The sequence below is a fragment of the Octodon degus genome, unplaced genomic scaffold, assembly GCF_000260255.1.
Source record: "Octodon degus isolate 3935 unplaced genomic scaffold, OctDeg1.0 scaffold00176, whole genome shotgun sequence".
In the NCBI taxonomy this organism is placed as follows: Eukaryota; Metazoa; Chordata; class Mammalia; order Rodentia; family Octodontidae; genus Octodon; species Octodon degus.
The window spans coordinates 4,575,627-4,589,853 of NW_004524752.1; the positions used below are offsets into that span (position 1 = coordinate 4,575,627).

The following is a 14,227-nucleotide window of genomic DNA, read 5'->3' on the forward strand; positions in this document are numbered from 1 at the left end:
GGGATTGAACTCAGGCCCTTGCACTTGCCAGGGAAGTGCTTATTCCACTGAGCCATCTCCCTGGCCCCTAGATTGTAGATCTTTTGTCAGTGTCAGCCATGTGGATGAGTCACGGCCATTGCTTGGCCAGTGTGCTCTCTGTGAAAGCCTGAGAGAATGTTTTCTCTCCATGTGACTCTCCTTAGGCACACTCTAGATCATCAACATTGAGATATCATCTCACTCCAGAAAGATTGGCTATCATAAAAAAATCACCCAACAACAATTGTTGGACAGGCTGTGGGGGAAAAAGGAACCCTTCTCCACTGCTGGTGGGAATGTAGACTGGTGCAACCATTATGGAAATCAGTGTGGAGACTCCTTAGAAAAGTTGGACTGGAAATCCCACTTAAACCAGCTATTCCTTTTCCCGGAGGATCTGAAAACATCATATAATAGGGATAAATGTGTGCCTATGTTTATAGCAGCACAATTTGTGATAGCCAAATCTTGGAAACAACCAAGATACCCATCACCTGAGGAATGGTTGAAAAAGATGTGGTAGTTTTACACAATGGAGTATTACTCAGCTATTAAGAATGATAAACTCAAAGCCTTTATATTGAAGTGGATGCCACTTGAACATATACTCATAAGTGAAATAATCCCCCTTCATTTCTATTGGATATTTAGATTACAAAAATTTGGAAAAATATTGTAGGGAATTTTCTTTTGCCCAGGTTCCCTGATCTTACATAACCACTATATAATTATGAAAACTAGGAAGTTAGTGTAGATATCACAGCAAACTACAGACTTAATTGGAAGTTTGCCAGTTTTTCCGCTGCATTAGTCTTCTACTGCTACTATAACACACTGTCATGAACATGATTTCTAAAACAGTATAAACTTGTCATCTTATACAGTGCTATAGGTTAGGAGTTCCACATGAATCTCTCCTGGCTAACATCAAGGTTTTGGGAAAACTGCCTTCCTTTCTGAAGGATTTAGGGGAAAATCTCTTGCATTTTCTTCTATTTCTTAACTTGTGGCCGTTCCATCTTTAAAGCTTGCAGTGTTACAACCCTGTGAAAGATTCTCAGCTCTTAAGACCTCATGTGATTGAACTGTGTGTTTTAAGATAATTTTTCCATGTCAAGGTCCTTAACATTAATCACACTGCAGAAGTCTCCTTTGTCATCCATGTAAGATAATATATTCGTAAGTTCTGCATGTCAGGATGCAGTACACTGGGGGGATATTATTTTACTTTCTGAATATACAGTAGGTTATACTATTACTTTCTCTTGGGAAGGTATTCTGGTTATTCCTAATATTTTGAAATTATAAACAATATTTCAATAAACAGTGTCTCTCACAATCCTACACACTGAATCTGTTATATTTTATAGTTTTTTTGTCAGCCTGAAAGGTGAAATAGTATCTCTATGTCGTTTTAAATGTTTTTATTTCTCTGACTATATATGAGTGGAACATTGTTTTCAAATTTCCAGATAAATTTTATGCATTTTTCCTTAAGAAAGACCTCCCACTGCCATATGTAAATAGAATTTTTCTACTGGGTTTTGTTAATTTGCCCCTTGATTTTTATTATTCTACAAATTTGTGGTGAACAGTTTCTCCCACTTTATTTGTTGTCTTTTAATTTGCTATGTTTTTGTGTTTTCTGTTTGTTTTGCCACCCAGCTTTTTAAAGCGTGTGTGTGTGTGTGTGTGTGTGTGTGTGTTTATTAGTCAAATTTTCAGTTGCTTTCTTTTAAAAAAAATTGCTTCTGGCTTTTCAGGGACCATTCAGTAATTCTATGTTCAGATTTTAAAATTCATCCATATTTTCTTCTAGTAGTTTTTGATTTATTTTTACATTTAAATCTCTAATCCATTTTGAATTTACTTTTATGTTAGTTGTGAGATACACATCTAACTTCATCTACAGCATTTATTGCAAATACCATTCCTCAGAAAACCATTCTTGATTTCTAATAGGAGTTGGTCTCTCCCACCTTTTCTTATCTAAGACACTTTATTTACGCTGCTAGATTTTTTTGTCTTGACTTATAATTAGTTCTAGTACTATTTTATACCCGTTCTAAATCTTAACTCCTGAAGCTATACAGGAATATGCACTACTCTCATTTTATATTTCTGCAATGCTTAGTAGAAAATGGGATACTTAATATATATTTGTATAAAACTAATAATGATTAACCTGGATTATTAAAAAAAATCCAATTCATTTTACAAGGTAGAGAAATAGCTAATCCATTTTGAGGAAAAAAAAAAAAAACCCAAACCACTTAAAAGTTTCTTTAAAAAAATGTTTTTTTTTTTTTTTTTTTTTTTTTTTGCAGAACCAGGGATTGAACTCAGGCCTTTGTGCTTGCCTGGGAAGCGCTTATTCCACTGAGCCATCTCCCCGGCCCCTGGAAGATTCACTTTTCTACTTTTCTATTCACCTAGTTCCTCATTATCAATGAGGTACATATTTTCTTATAACTACCAAAGACTGCTGCTCTTACTCAAGTTCAGGGTATGAAGAGCAAGAAAAATGATTTTAAGGAATAGAAAAATAAGAAATGATGGATTAAAACTTAGAAAGAGAACATTCTTCCAAAATGATGTCCATTAGACAAATAGTCTCCCAGAGGTCATCGCAGAAGCCTGAAAAAACATTAGGTAACATAATGTGAAAGATTTTTGTTTTCATTTATCAGGGGAGACAGACTAGATAGATTTAACTGAAGTTTTTTATTTTTTAGTTCTAGGACTCTAAGAATAACACATCACAAATAGAGGAAAACTGAAGCCTATTGGTTATTTTAGAAAATAAATTTCTAACTGCGTCGGATGATATGAAATATACCTGAAACTCACATTATGGACAATGGAAAGCAAAAGGAAAATGTGAACAATAAATTTACTGGTATGTATCAGAATATACAATTTTTTGAACAAATGAAGGACAGAGGGATAAATATGAAATATGGCAAGAAGTATGGTGAAGTCTTAAATTTTAAAAATGTGAGAGTAAAAGACAGTGCCATTGATCTTCCTTGTTTTGAACATACTTCTCCCACCATTCTTGCCACTTTCTGAAGCAGTTCTGGACATCCTTTTTGGTGTGGTCTTTAGTTGTGCTGTCTTGGCTGCCTTTATGCTCTGAGTTGGTTCAAAAGTTTACCTTGCATGCTCATTTTGATTTTGGGGAAGAGCCAGAAGCCACATGGTACCATAATAGGTGACTAAAGTAGATGGGACAAAACATAATATTTTTATGAGGTTATCTTTCCACTGGAAGCACACATTAGTGCAGTAACCACATTTCTAATCACACACTGTAAAGATAATCACAAAACAGGTCTTCTAGAACTTCTGCAGAGTGGGAAGTATGATGGAGTCATTGTGTTCGAAGCAAGGGGAAGTATTTTCAGAGTGATTAGTGATTAATCTTATGATAATAAATTTCTTAAAATTGAAACACTCAGTGAATTTTGATCACATCTTGTACATTATAGAAAATATTTCATTAGATATATTTATATTGCCTCTTGAAGATATTTCCTACTTACACTGTTTGTAATGCTATAAACCTTTTTCCATTATAAATTTAGGCATCAAGTTAACAAAATGGTCCTCATTATATACAACAGTCTAACTGCAAAATTCTATAGATTTTATAAAGTATTCACATAATACTTCAATGCAAGAAATAAAATAAAAAGCATTAGAGGAAGTCAATTTTTTCTTGGTCATAAAAGTAAGATGCTAGCTGAACATGAAGTTAAAAAAACCAGTTCTTATCATTTTGCCTGTTCTAGGTATATATTCTTAAATGCTGGCAATATTAAATCCTCACAGGAGTACTCCGGTAGAATTAAAAGGGCAGGGTAACACAAGCCCAAGATATAAGATCAGATAATTCAAAGTTTTTTTTTTTTTTTTTTCCTTTCTCATATGCAGGCACCTGATTTTTATGAAGATGTGAGTTGTGTGGCTAGCCTTAAATGGGTAAGTCTGGAGCCCTGGTAGTAAGGACAGATATCAGATTTGACTTATACTTCTTCTCCCCTAACCAATTTAATTTTCAAAGAGTTGTGAGGCAGACCATATTTTTACACAGTCAATTATGTCTTCAATGAGAAGCAAATACCTAAGAAAGTTCTCATAGCTCATTCTTTGTCACTATTCTCATAGGGCTTCCACAGAAAGAAAATCCCTTCTGCTCACTACATTATACCCTCAGTTTTATTTCACTAGACATATTATTTGTAGATTCTTTAAAAAAGTCTACAATGTTGATTAATTCAAAACTACTAGTTAATTGAGAAGTTATTATGGTATAGGAGGTTTATGTGTTTGTGATTTGTATACTTCGGATATAACAAATCTATCCATTACAGTTTTCACTGACATATTGGTGAAAAAAGTCAGTGGTGAAGTCACAATATAAATAAGATATAGTCTGCATCTTCTAGAAGAGTGGTTTCTAAATTGTTTTGACTGTATGAAATGAATAAAATGTTAAGTGTGCATTCTTAATATGTTTACTTATAAAATACAAAATTGTTCTTAAGCTTCTCTTCTGGAAGGTTAATAACCTAAGTTTGCAGACCAAAATTAGAGAAAAAGGAGGGCCGAAGGACAGCCAACATTTTGGCCCCAGCCTTCCAAGGTCAATTAAGACTCAGGACATATGAGAACTTGTACTGTAACATCATGTAACTCGGTAGTGTCCCAAATTTTCTGATCAAAGAGATTATGGGGCCAAAGAGGAAAGTGATCGATGATGTAGTGTGTGCCTAAGGAGAGTCACATGGTGAGAAAACATTCTCTCAGGCTTTCACAGAGAGCACATTGGCCAAACAATGGCCGTGACTCATCCACATGGCTGACACTGACAAAAGATCTACAATCTGAGGTACAGGATCTCAGGATAAATCCTGAGGGGATTTCACTAATCTTATCAGACCCAAAAGCTACAACTCCTGTTGCATAGGTCTTGCTTTATCTTGGTCTTAACCATCCAGCAGAAAAGTATAAAAATGAAGTATAAGAAGTAAAGCCATGCTGTTAGGTTGAGCTGTAGGGGACTCAGGTCAACAATTTCTGACATTGCCAGTGAAGCGGAAGACTCAAAACTATTATGGACTACTGGACTCTTAGAATATTTTGCTGAGTTAACACACCTATAATATTCAAATAACGGAACTAAACAAAAAGGGGACACAGATGATGTCCATTTTGTATCTGTGTATTCAAAATGGCTAGGATAAATATATAGTTATATTCTCTTAACGAATAGAGAGATTTGTTCTAATAGTGTTAGTAAATAGGATATCATGTCTGCATCTTGTACAGCAAATAACCACTAGGAAGAATGTATGCAATGTGTTAATTATTGAAACTGTCCTACCAATTTGGTTTGAAACTGTCTCACTGCTATTTGTTTCTCAATAAAATTATGGAAAAAAATAAAATAAAATTGTTCTGATGTATGATTATTGAATATTCAATAACATAAAAGGTTAAATAACAAAAAAACATTAAAAATGCTCTTTTTGCATATCAAGGGATTATAGGTGTGCTCTCTGAGGTATATGCAGTCTATTCTGCATATCATCAACTAGAATAACACAGACCAGGGAAGATAGTTATTATACAAATAATAGTCCTACAATATATTGTATATATATTATATGTTATTATACAAATAAGAGTCCTATAATATAATAATATCACTTCTATAGTGGTTAAATACCACAAATACTCCAGTGGGAAGACAGAGAGGGTCAAGGCTAATGTTGTCTGGAAGAGTTAAGTAGATACTGGCATTGTTTTTAAATGCTAAGAACGCTTTTAGGAGGGATGCAGAATGGGAATGATAAACATGGAACATGGGATGTAGAGCACAGGAGGTAAAGAAGGCAATACTTACTATTCACAAATGAGTCTGAAAGCCAAAAGACAACTTTTGGGAGAAGTTATCTCTGTTTTTTAATTGTCCTGTACCAGGAGCTCAACTAAAAAGGCTTCATCAGGAAACTGATGATAAAAAAAAAACCAAAAAACAACCTACTTTTGCACTAACATTCAAAAGAAGCATAGGAGGCAAGCAGAGACAGAACATACTGTGCAAACCAAGTAAAGTGTATAAAATTCAGTCATGTTCATGGGCATGGGATTGTAGAAGGCCATTCAAGGACTTTAAACAAAAGGAAGACAATGGTGAGATTTCCATTTAACAGGACTTCTCTGGTAGCAGTATGAAGGCTTACATGTGAGAGGAGTGACTGGAGGCCAGAAGAGTTTATAGTGTCTAGTGTACTATACAAGTCCCGCAGCACAATGGGAGGGGCTCTGTGAAAAATGAAAATGAAGGGGCAGCTGTTAAAGACTCACAAAAACAAAGACATTAAACATCCTACAGTGGAAAACTTTTTCCAAGTTTTTGCACCTGCCATGGTGCTTTCTAATTGCTATGTAATGTCATACTCTCTTGGGTATCCAGGATATTTAAGAGTAAGTAGAGGCCTTCACAGATGCCTGGGCCCAACCCAGGCCCATTGCATGCCAGGTTCCCCTTTGCCAGTCACCAAATCTGCATGCCACGCCCTGACCCAGGGCAAGGAAGTTAAGACAGGCCTTCTCCTTTCTCATTGTTGTTGCTGCAATTCACTAGGTAATCTGAGGCTATACTCACCCCTGAGTCGTGCCTTTGACTACCCATCAGAAATTCCCAAAGTTGACAGGACTGCCCCTCCAAGCCCTGCTTTGAGACATCACAGAATGTGCAGCCTAATCCGCATATTGTATAAAGGTCCTTGCCAGGGTGTTATGGTTTGTGTCTAGTTGTTCCCCCAAAGCTTTATGTAGTCATGGGGCAGCTTCTGGAGTTTGTGACTATAGTGGGTGTGGATGCTGCACCTGCCCTGAGGCAGGAGAAGCTAGCTGTTTGAGCTGTTGCTACTCCTCCCTTTGTTCTCTTGCTCTTTGCTGCCACCAAGAAAGGTTGCTCTCTGCCAGATGCCAGTCTGCCTTGGAGCCAGCTGAGTATGGATTGAAACCTCCAGTAACTGTGAGCTAAGTAAACTTTCCTTCCTTCATTTTGCATGCCAGGTATTTGTCCCAGCAACAGGAGTAACTGAGACATAGGGTCAGAGAATAACAGCTACGGTGGGATAAAGTAGATGGAAGGGAGGCAGGCAGAAAGGAAGTGGATAGTGTAGAGTCCATCCCAGGGAGGCAATAGGACACATAAGCCTCTGTTGGTCCTGGGACCCCATACATGTTCCTTGTCCAATTGGATTTCACTCATACAATAAAGACAAAGATCAGTTGTTAAGGATTTCAATATAGGAACCACCGAATGCCATGTACAGACAGGGTTTTTTAAGCTTAGGACCTAGGTTATGCACAGGTCTCATGTTCATGAAGACAGCTTTGGTAATGAATAACAAGCACTAATAAATAAAATCAGGTAATTGTAGTGAGGCTGAAAAAGCGGGATGGATGAACTGGGAGAGGTCAAGAAAAGGCCTGGTGACTGATTTTGTGAAAGAGGGTTTTTGATTCTTGGGACTGAAGAAGTCTGTAGTACCACAAGGTTAGAAATTAACAAGAAAACCTTTTTTGGCTAACATAGTAAATACATTTTGGGGCAAGCTGAGTTTAAATTTCTATGGGCCATCAGAACTAAGCCTTAGTAGAATGTAGGGGACTGTTTGCCAAAACACCAGCCCTTTGCATTTCCTGATTTGTTGATCATTAATTCATTGCTATACAAAAGTAACAAAGATTCTTCTAATATGAGATCTCAGCATCATGCCATTCAGCAAGTCTACACATAAAGTCTTATAATAGAGGCAGACTATCTACAAAGAGAAGTCAAACTGCTTAACAATCACTAATTTATGGAAGAAATTAAAAAGCATACTACATAAAGACATGAACAATTCTGAAGACATGAAAATCTGTTGGTAACTTGTAAAAATTTAAAAAATTCTGCATGTATGATACTGCTACAATTTATTTTTTATTTTGTTTTACGTTTGCGGTACTGGGGATCGAACTTAGAACCTTGTGCTTATCAGGCAGGTGCTTATGCCACTGAGCTGTTTCCCCAGTCCCTACAATTTATTTTTTCTTTTTAAACTGAATATTCTATTTCCACATCCTTAAGTAAAGATATATGGTATATTCTTTATCAGTAGTAGATTATGGTAAATTACATAAAAATGCAACTATGCAAATCATCAGTAGACAACATAGAAAGTGAGCAGCCAATATGTAACATACTTTGATATCTCTAACTCACTCTTCGAATAAATTTTTAAAAATATTTTTTCAAGTACATTTTATTGACTCTGAAACATTTCAATTTGTAATAAATGTTAAACAATATTTTATGTTTACTCTAAACTTTCTATGTCTAGTGTTTTAATTTTGTCTTGAGATAAAATTCATGTACCATAAAATTGACTCTTGAAGTGTACAATTCAGAGCATTTTTGTATATTTAAAATGTTGTGCAATTATCACCACAGTCTAACTGTAGAATATGTCTATTACTTCAAAAGAAATTTCACATCCATTAGCAGTCAATTCCTGTTTTCCCTACCTCAACTCATCCTAGCCACCAATTTTTCTCTCTGTAGATTTGCCTATTACACACATTTCATTATCAATGTGACCATACAATAAGGTGTCCTTTTGTCACTGGGTTCTTCCACTTAGCATTTTTCATGTTGTAGAATGTATCATATCAGTACTTCATTTCTTTTTTTGACTAAATAATATATCATTATTATGAGATTACATTTTTTAATCTGGTCCTCAGTTAATGGTTATTTGGGTTGTGGCTACTCTAGATACTATGAATAATCATAGTATGAACAGTCATGTGCATTTTGTGCAGACACAAATTTTCTTGTGTAAATACCTAGAAAAACAATTGCTAAGTCATATGGAAACTGTTTAACCTCTTGAGAAACTGTTAAAATGTTTCTTACTGTGGCTGCACCAGCTTACATTCTTAACAGCATTATATGAAGGTTTGTTTCTCCATATTCTCACCCACACACTTTATTGTTTCTCTTTTTATTACAGCCATCTTCAGTGAGTATCAAGTGTTATAGCTTTGTATTTCCCTAATGACTAATGGTATTGGTACCATTTATATCTTTTATATGCACACTGGCCATCTGTTTAAGTCTTCTGTATAACTATTTAAATTCTTTTGGAAGTTTTTCTTTTACCAGCCATTAAATATTCTAACCTGTTTGAGTGTCTGTTTCTTATGATTTTGACAGGACTGTGTACTCTAGTTTTTGCATACAGTACAATGCTCCATTTGAGGCATGGTGCTACTGATTTTAATTGTTCTATTACAGATTTTCTTTTTACCTTCTTTAGATGTCACTGAGGGAAGAGTTTTGAAATTTTCAGTGATACTTGTGGATCTATGATTTTCCCTTCAGTTTCATATTTTTGCCTTACACAGTTAGTGAAATAGGTATTTAAGATCTCCTAGTTGTTGTTAGCGAACTGCCTTCACATCATGTGATTACTGTAGTGCCTGTTTACTATGAAGTACAAATTGAATAGTGTTAAATTAATACAAACGTAACATGTTTTGTTGAGTCAGTACTAGACTACTATATCTATTTGCATAATTTCTATTTAATCTATGTTTTTATGTTTATCCTATATTTGTTATATTTAAAAAATAGTTTTATACCTTTCAGTTAATAAATAAGAAGTATTAAATTTAAAAATATCCTGGCACCTGCCTGGCAAGTGAAAGGTCCTGAGTTCAATTCTCAGTACAAAAAAAAAAAAAAATTCTGGTCCCCAAAATCATAATAATATTTTAATCAAATGAGCCCCTTGTAATGAAGTTTCTTAAAGTTTCCTTAAAATGAAATACAATATAAAACAAAAATCATTTGAAAATCCAGATGAATGGTACTGGTACATTATAGAATTAAAGGGTCCTACAGTAGAAAGGCATCTCAGAAGTATTACTGTTCACCAGCAATGCTTGCATCTTGCTGAGTATATTTAGGAAGAGGAAAAACAAACAAAAAACCTCTTTCTGTACAGCTAACCCTAGCAAAATCAAGAAGTTGTCAATTTTTTTCCTGTATTTCTAGCTTCTGAGCCTCCATAAAAGAGGAAAGCATTTGATAACAGTTGCACAAACTTAGTAGCTAATTATATGCTCCCTTAAGCAGGCATTATTAGACCTTAGCAACATTTATCTTGGAGTAAATATTTATCTCGGAGTGTGAGCTGAAAAGTGGTGTGCCTCCCCTCCCCCATTAAAACCAGGAAGAAACACCCTTGCTTGGAGGAAAGAGGGGCTTTTAGTGCCTTATCTACAAGAATGGTCTATAAGTGCGTGCATCACATCTCCTCAAAGAGCTGTTTTCCCCTGGGTAAGATAAACCAGGAATCTAAAGTCAGTGCTGCAGCAAGCCTGTTTCTAGGGATTACCGCAGATTTAAGGAGGGTTTCCTTTGCTCTGATTCTTTCAAGGAAGATTCTCAACAATATTTTCTGCTAAACCTGCTCCCTTTTCCTTCAGGTATTTGCCAGTCCCCACTCTGTCCCCTTAAGGGGCTATGTCTGACTTCACTCTTTTTTGTCTCTGCTCTATGGCTCTTCGAGTTCTAAATTATATATTTTCTGACTATCATTAAATAGCACTTTGATTACAAATGATTTAAACGTATAGCTAATACTTAATTTCTTCAGATAATTTTGTCTTTTCTGACATTCCTATGGTTATTATATTATTTGTGCCTCTGGTGATAACATGTTGATAGAATATGAATATATATTTGTATATAACATATATTCATATGTGTATGAATACAAATATGCTCTTTACTAAAAGACAGATCACTGTAGGGTGATTCTATTAGGGACTTCAACTCCTCACAGACAGTGAAGAGGAGAAAAGATGAAAATAGAAACTTTAAGTATCAAGGGAAATAACTTCAAGTGTTCTTTTGGAATATGATAGCAATGAGAACATAAAAATTGAAATAGTTTTGTAGCTTGGATGCTATGAATTCGGGTTTTCTTTTTTTTTTTTTTTTTGCTCAACCTTTTAATATAAAAGTCATTGATATATGAAAATGTGAAAGTCTGACAATGATGACATATGAAATCCTGTGGTTGAAAGTCCCCTCCGGTGCACTCCGTGGTACACATGCGCCTGCCCACGGATTCTGGCATGGAAATATAAACTAATGTCAACCAGTCACCAAGAAGTACCAATGCACGTGTCCTTCACTCCACCAACCACAGACAAAGTATCTACTCTGAACACGCAGTAAAAAAAGCACAGCATCTTCCCAGGAACAGTAAGTCAGGCTTCTTACTCATGATGGACCAGCACGAACAAACCCAGCAAGAAAAGGACCGCATACTTAAATTTAGGGTAGTCATTCGTGAGGATCGTCACAATTCCAATATAAAGAACAAATCCCCTGGCTCTCCCCATGACATCTTTTTTCTCTAGCCAATGTTGTCCTTGTTTATACAGGCCTCGATCATCAACAGCATTATTATCTCCTTTGGTCTAAAACTTAATATGCCCATTTTGCTTTTCTTGAATCTTCAAGACTCGATGAACTATAGGAATCTCTCTTCCTTCTACCCTAAAAACAATTTTCCCTACTCATATAGGATCTTGGACTCGATTTGTTAGAAAGAAGCCGCGCATCACTACAATTGGACTTTCACTTCCAGTTATTACCTTTAACCCCTTCCAGATCATTAGTGCTGAGGAGACAATCATTCCAAAATTTAGGACTTGGTAATACAGCTGCTTCATGTTCATTTGCTGAATTCATTTTCATCATTTCACCCCTAAGACAGATTCTTAGCTGGTCAGAGGTCCCTTTGCCACAGCAAAGAAAGTGCTTTGTAAACTTAAACTGGCAATCTGAACTGAGCATAGCAAACACAGGTGAGCAACTAATATGCAACACAACAATTCATATGTAACAGTTCACTGAGAAAAAATTGCATATGAGTTTCTTATGTCAGACTTCAAGATAAAAAGAGAAGGTAAGACACTAGAATATGTTCCTAATATTTTAACCATTAAGACAGTTTTCAATTGTACACTGCATATTTGAATTATCTGGAAATCTGTTTAAAAATATCAAAGAGGAGAGGTGTGACTGTGTTCACCTATAATTGCAGTACTTTGAGAGGCTGAGATAGGAGAATCACAAGTTTGATACCAGTCTGGGAAAGCTGGAGACTCAGTAAGACTCTGTCTTAAAAGAAAAATAAAACACTGACCAGCAGATAGGCAGACAGGGCTCTGCATCAGATGTTATGACTTACATGGTCTAAGGTGGATGGTAAGTATCAGCATATTTTTCAAAATTCATTAACATGACTTTTACGTGTAGCTAGAAGTGAAAATCACTGGTCTCTACTATGTGGGCATGAAACTCTGATTAGCTTGGAAAATTACTTACATAGATCTTAAAGAGGATTCTATGCAAAAAAGAAATCAATACTAACTGAGTCTGATATCTTAATACATAAGACAGGGCATAATATTTCTTTTTAGGGAACTTTATAACATTGTTTATGTTTTATTTTCTAGACTTTTCCTTTCTTTTAATAACTGTGAAGTTTTTGCCTTTGATAGTCTATTTGATTGGGAATGTTCAGGTGTCACAGTGATACAACATAAGGAGAGTTACATAGAAATACTCAGCTCCTCCCCTAGTTCAGCTATGCTTTCTGGTTGTCTCGGCATATTTTGTAGCGCCTGAATTCTTTCAGAGCTCAGCTCAAAGATAATACCAATGAAGCAGCTGCAGCTGCATTGTGTTAAATTCACATGGCAGGCCAACCCGGACCATTATATTGTGTAAATGAGGACACTAAACTGAGCACCTGGCCCAGATTACGAGCGGTTCTCTCTCAGCCAAAGCCAAATTGATGGTATGATCAGAGCGGAAGCGATATCAACTTCATAAATATCAGTACTCATTTTATAAATGGAATATGAGGAAGTTTGTTCTAAAAGTTCCAGACACTGTGAGACAGGTATACAGAATTACACGACATAACCATTTTCCTTTTCTGAATTGAATGTAAGTACCTGGATAACTAAGGTAACTCAAGTGTTCCTCATCACTTGTGTAAAATCATTTAAATGTAGTTTTAGTCATGTATAAAACATATGAAGAGTATTTTATTTAAAGAGAAAAACAAGTACATGAAAAGGCAAAAAGTCTAGTAAGGTATAAATGGAAACAAGAAAAGCATAACCTTTTGAAAGGCAAAAACTATTCAAATAACTAACAAAAGTTTTTGGAGAATCTAACAGTCAAAACTCAGATTTCCAAAAGCATTATAAGCATATACATGTGCATATGAAATACAAAAGGCTCAAAGAAATATTCCTTGAAGCAAACAATTAAATTAAAAATTTTGGGGGCTGGGGATGTAGCTCAGCTGCACAGCACCTGCCTGGCAAGCATGAGGCCCTGAGTTCAGTTCCCAGAAAGAAAAATTAATAAAAGAATAGAGAAAGAATTTTGTCCAGCAAGTCTCTGATAGAAGTAGACGGACTTCTACCTTTTCCTAAAGTGAATCATTTCTCTAGAAATATCAGTAGTGTCAGCTGAAGGAAGGGTATGTGTGTTCATGCTCCACAACTGAGCTACATTCCTAGTCTCTATACTAGCCTCCCATTATGAACCCTAATTCATCAACCTGAGCTGTGACTGTGACGAGGGTAGGGAAAAAGAGTCACTTAAGAGAAGAGTCAAGGGAGTGAGTGAGACGACCCAGGCCGCGGGGTCCTGAACAGAGGAGCGCAGGCCCGGCGAGTGAGTGAGACAACCGAGGGCTGTGGGATCCTGAACAGACCCAGAGCGCAGGCCGGCGAGTGAGTGAGACGACCTAGGCCGCGGGGTCCTGAACAGATCCGGAGCGCAGGCCTGGCAAGTGAGTGAGAGGACCCAGGCCGCGGGATCCTGAACAGGCCCGGAGCGCAGGCCGGCGAGTGAGTGAGACGACCAGGGCCGCAGGATCCTGAACAGACCCGGAGTGCAAGCCCCGCGAGTGAGTGAGACTTCTCGGGCCCAGGGATCCTCTTTTGACCCAGGCTGCAGGCCCAGCAGGGAACCCTTCAGCAGAACTCCCTGCAAGGAGGCTAGAGGCAAGACCCACACAGCTGATTCAGGAGCAGA

At 36.5% G+C, this 14,227-nt stretch overlaps 1 protein-coding gene and 1 pseudogene across 6 annotated transcripts in view; both read right to left on the minus strand.

Annotated features, from left to right (window-relative positions):
- The window catches only part of Rasal2 (RAS protein activator like 2), a 381,000-nt gene that overhangs the window by 91,319 nt on the left and 275,454 nt on the right, over nt 1–14,227 (minus strand). The window lies entirely within an intron of this gene.
- On the minus strand, nt 11,380–11,847 carry LOC105743847 (annotated as a pseudogene).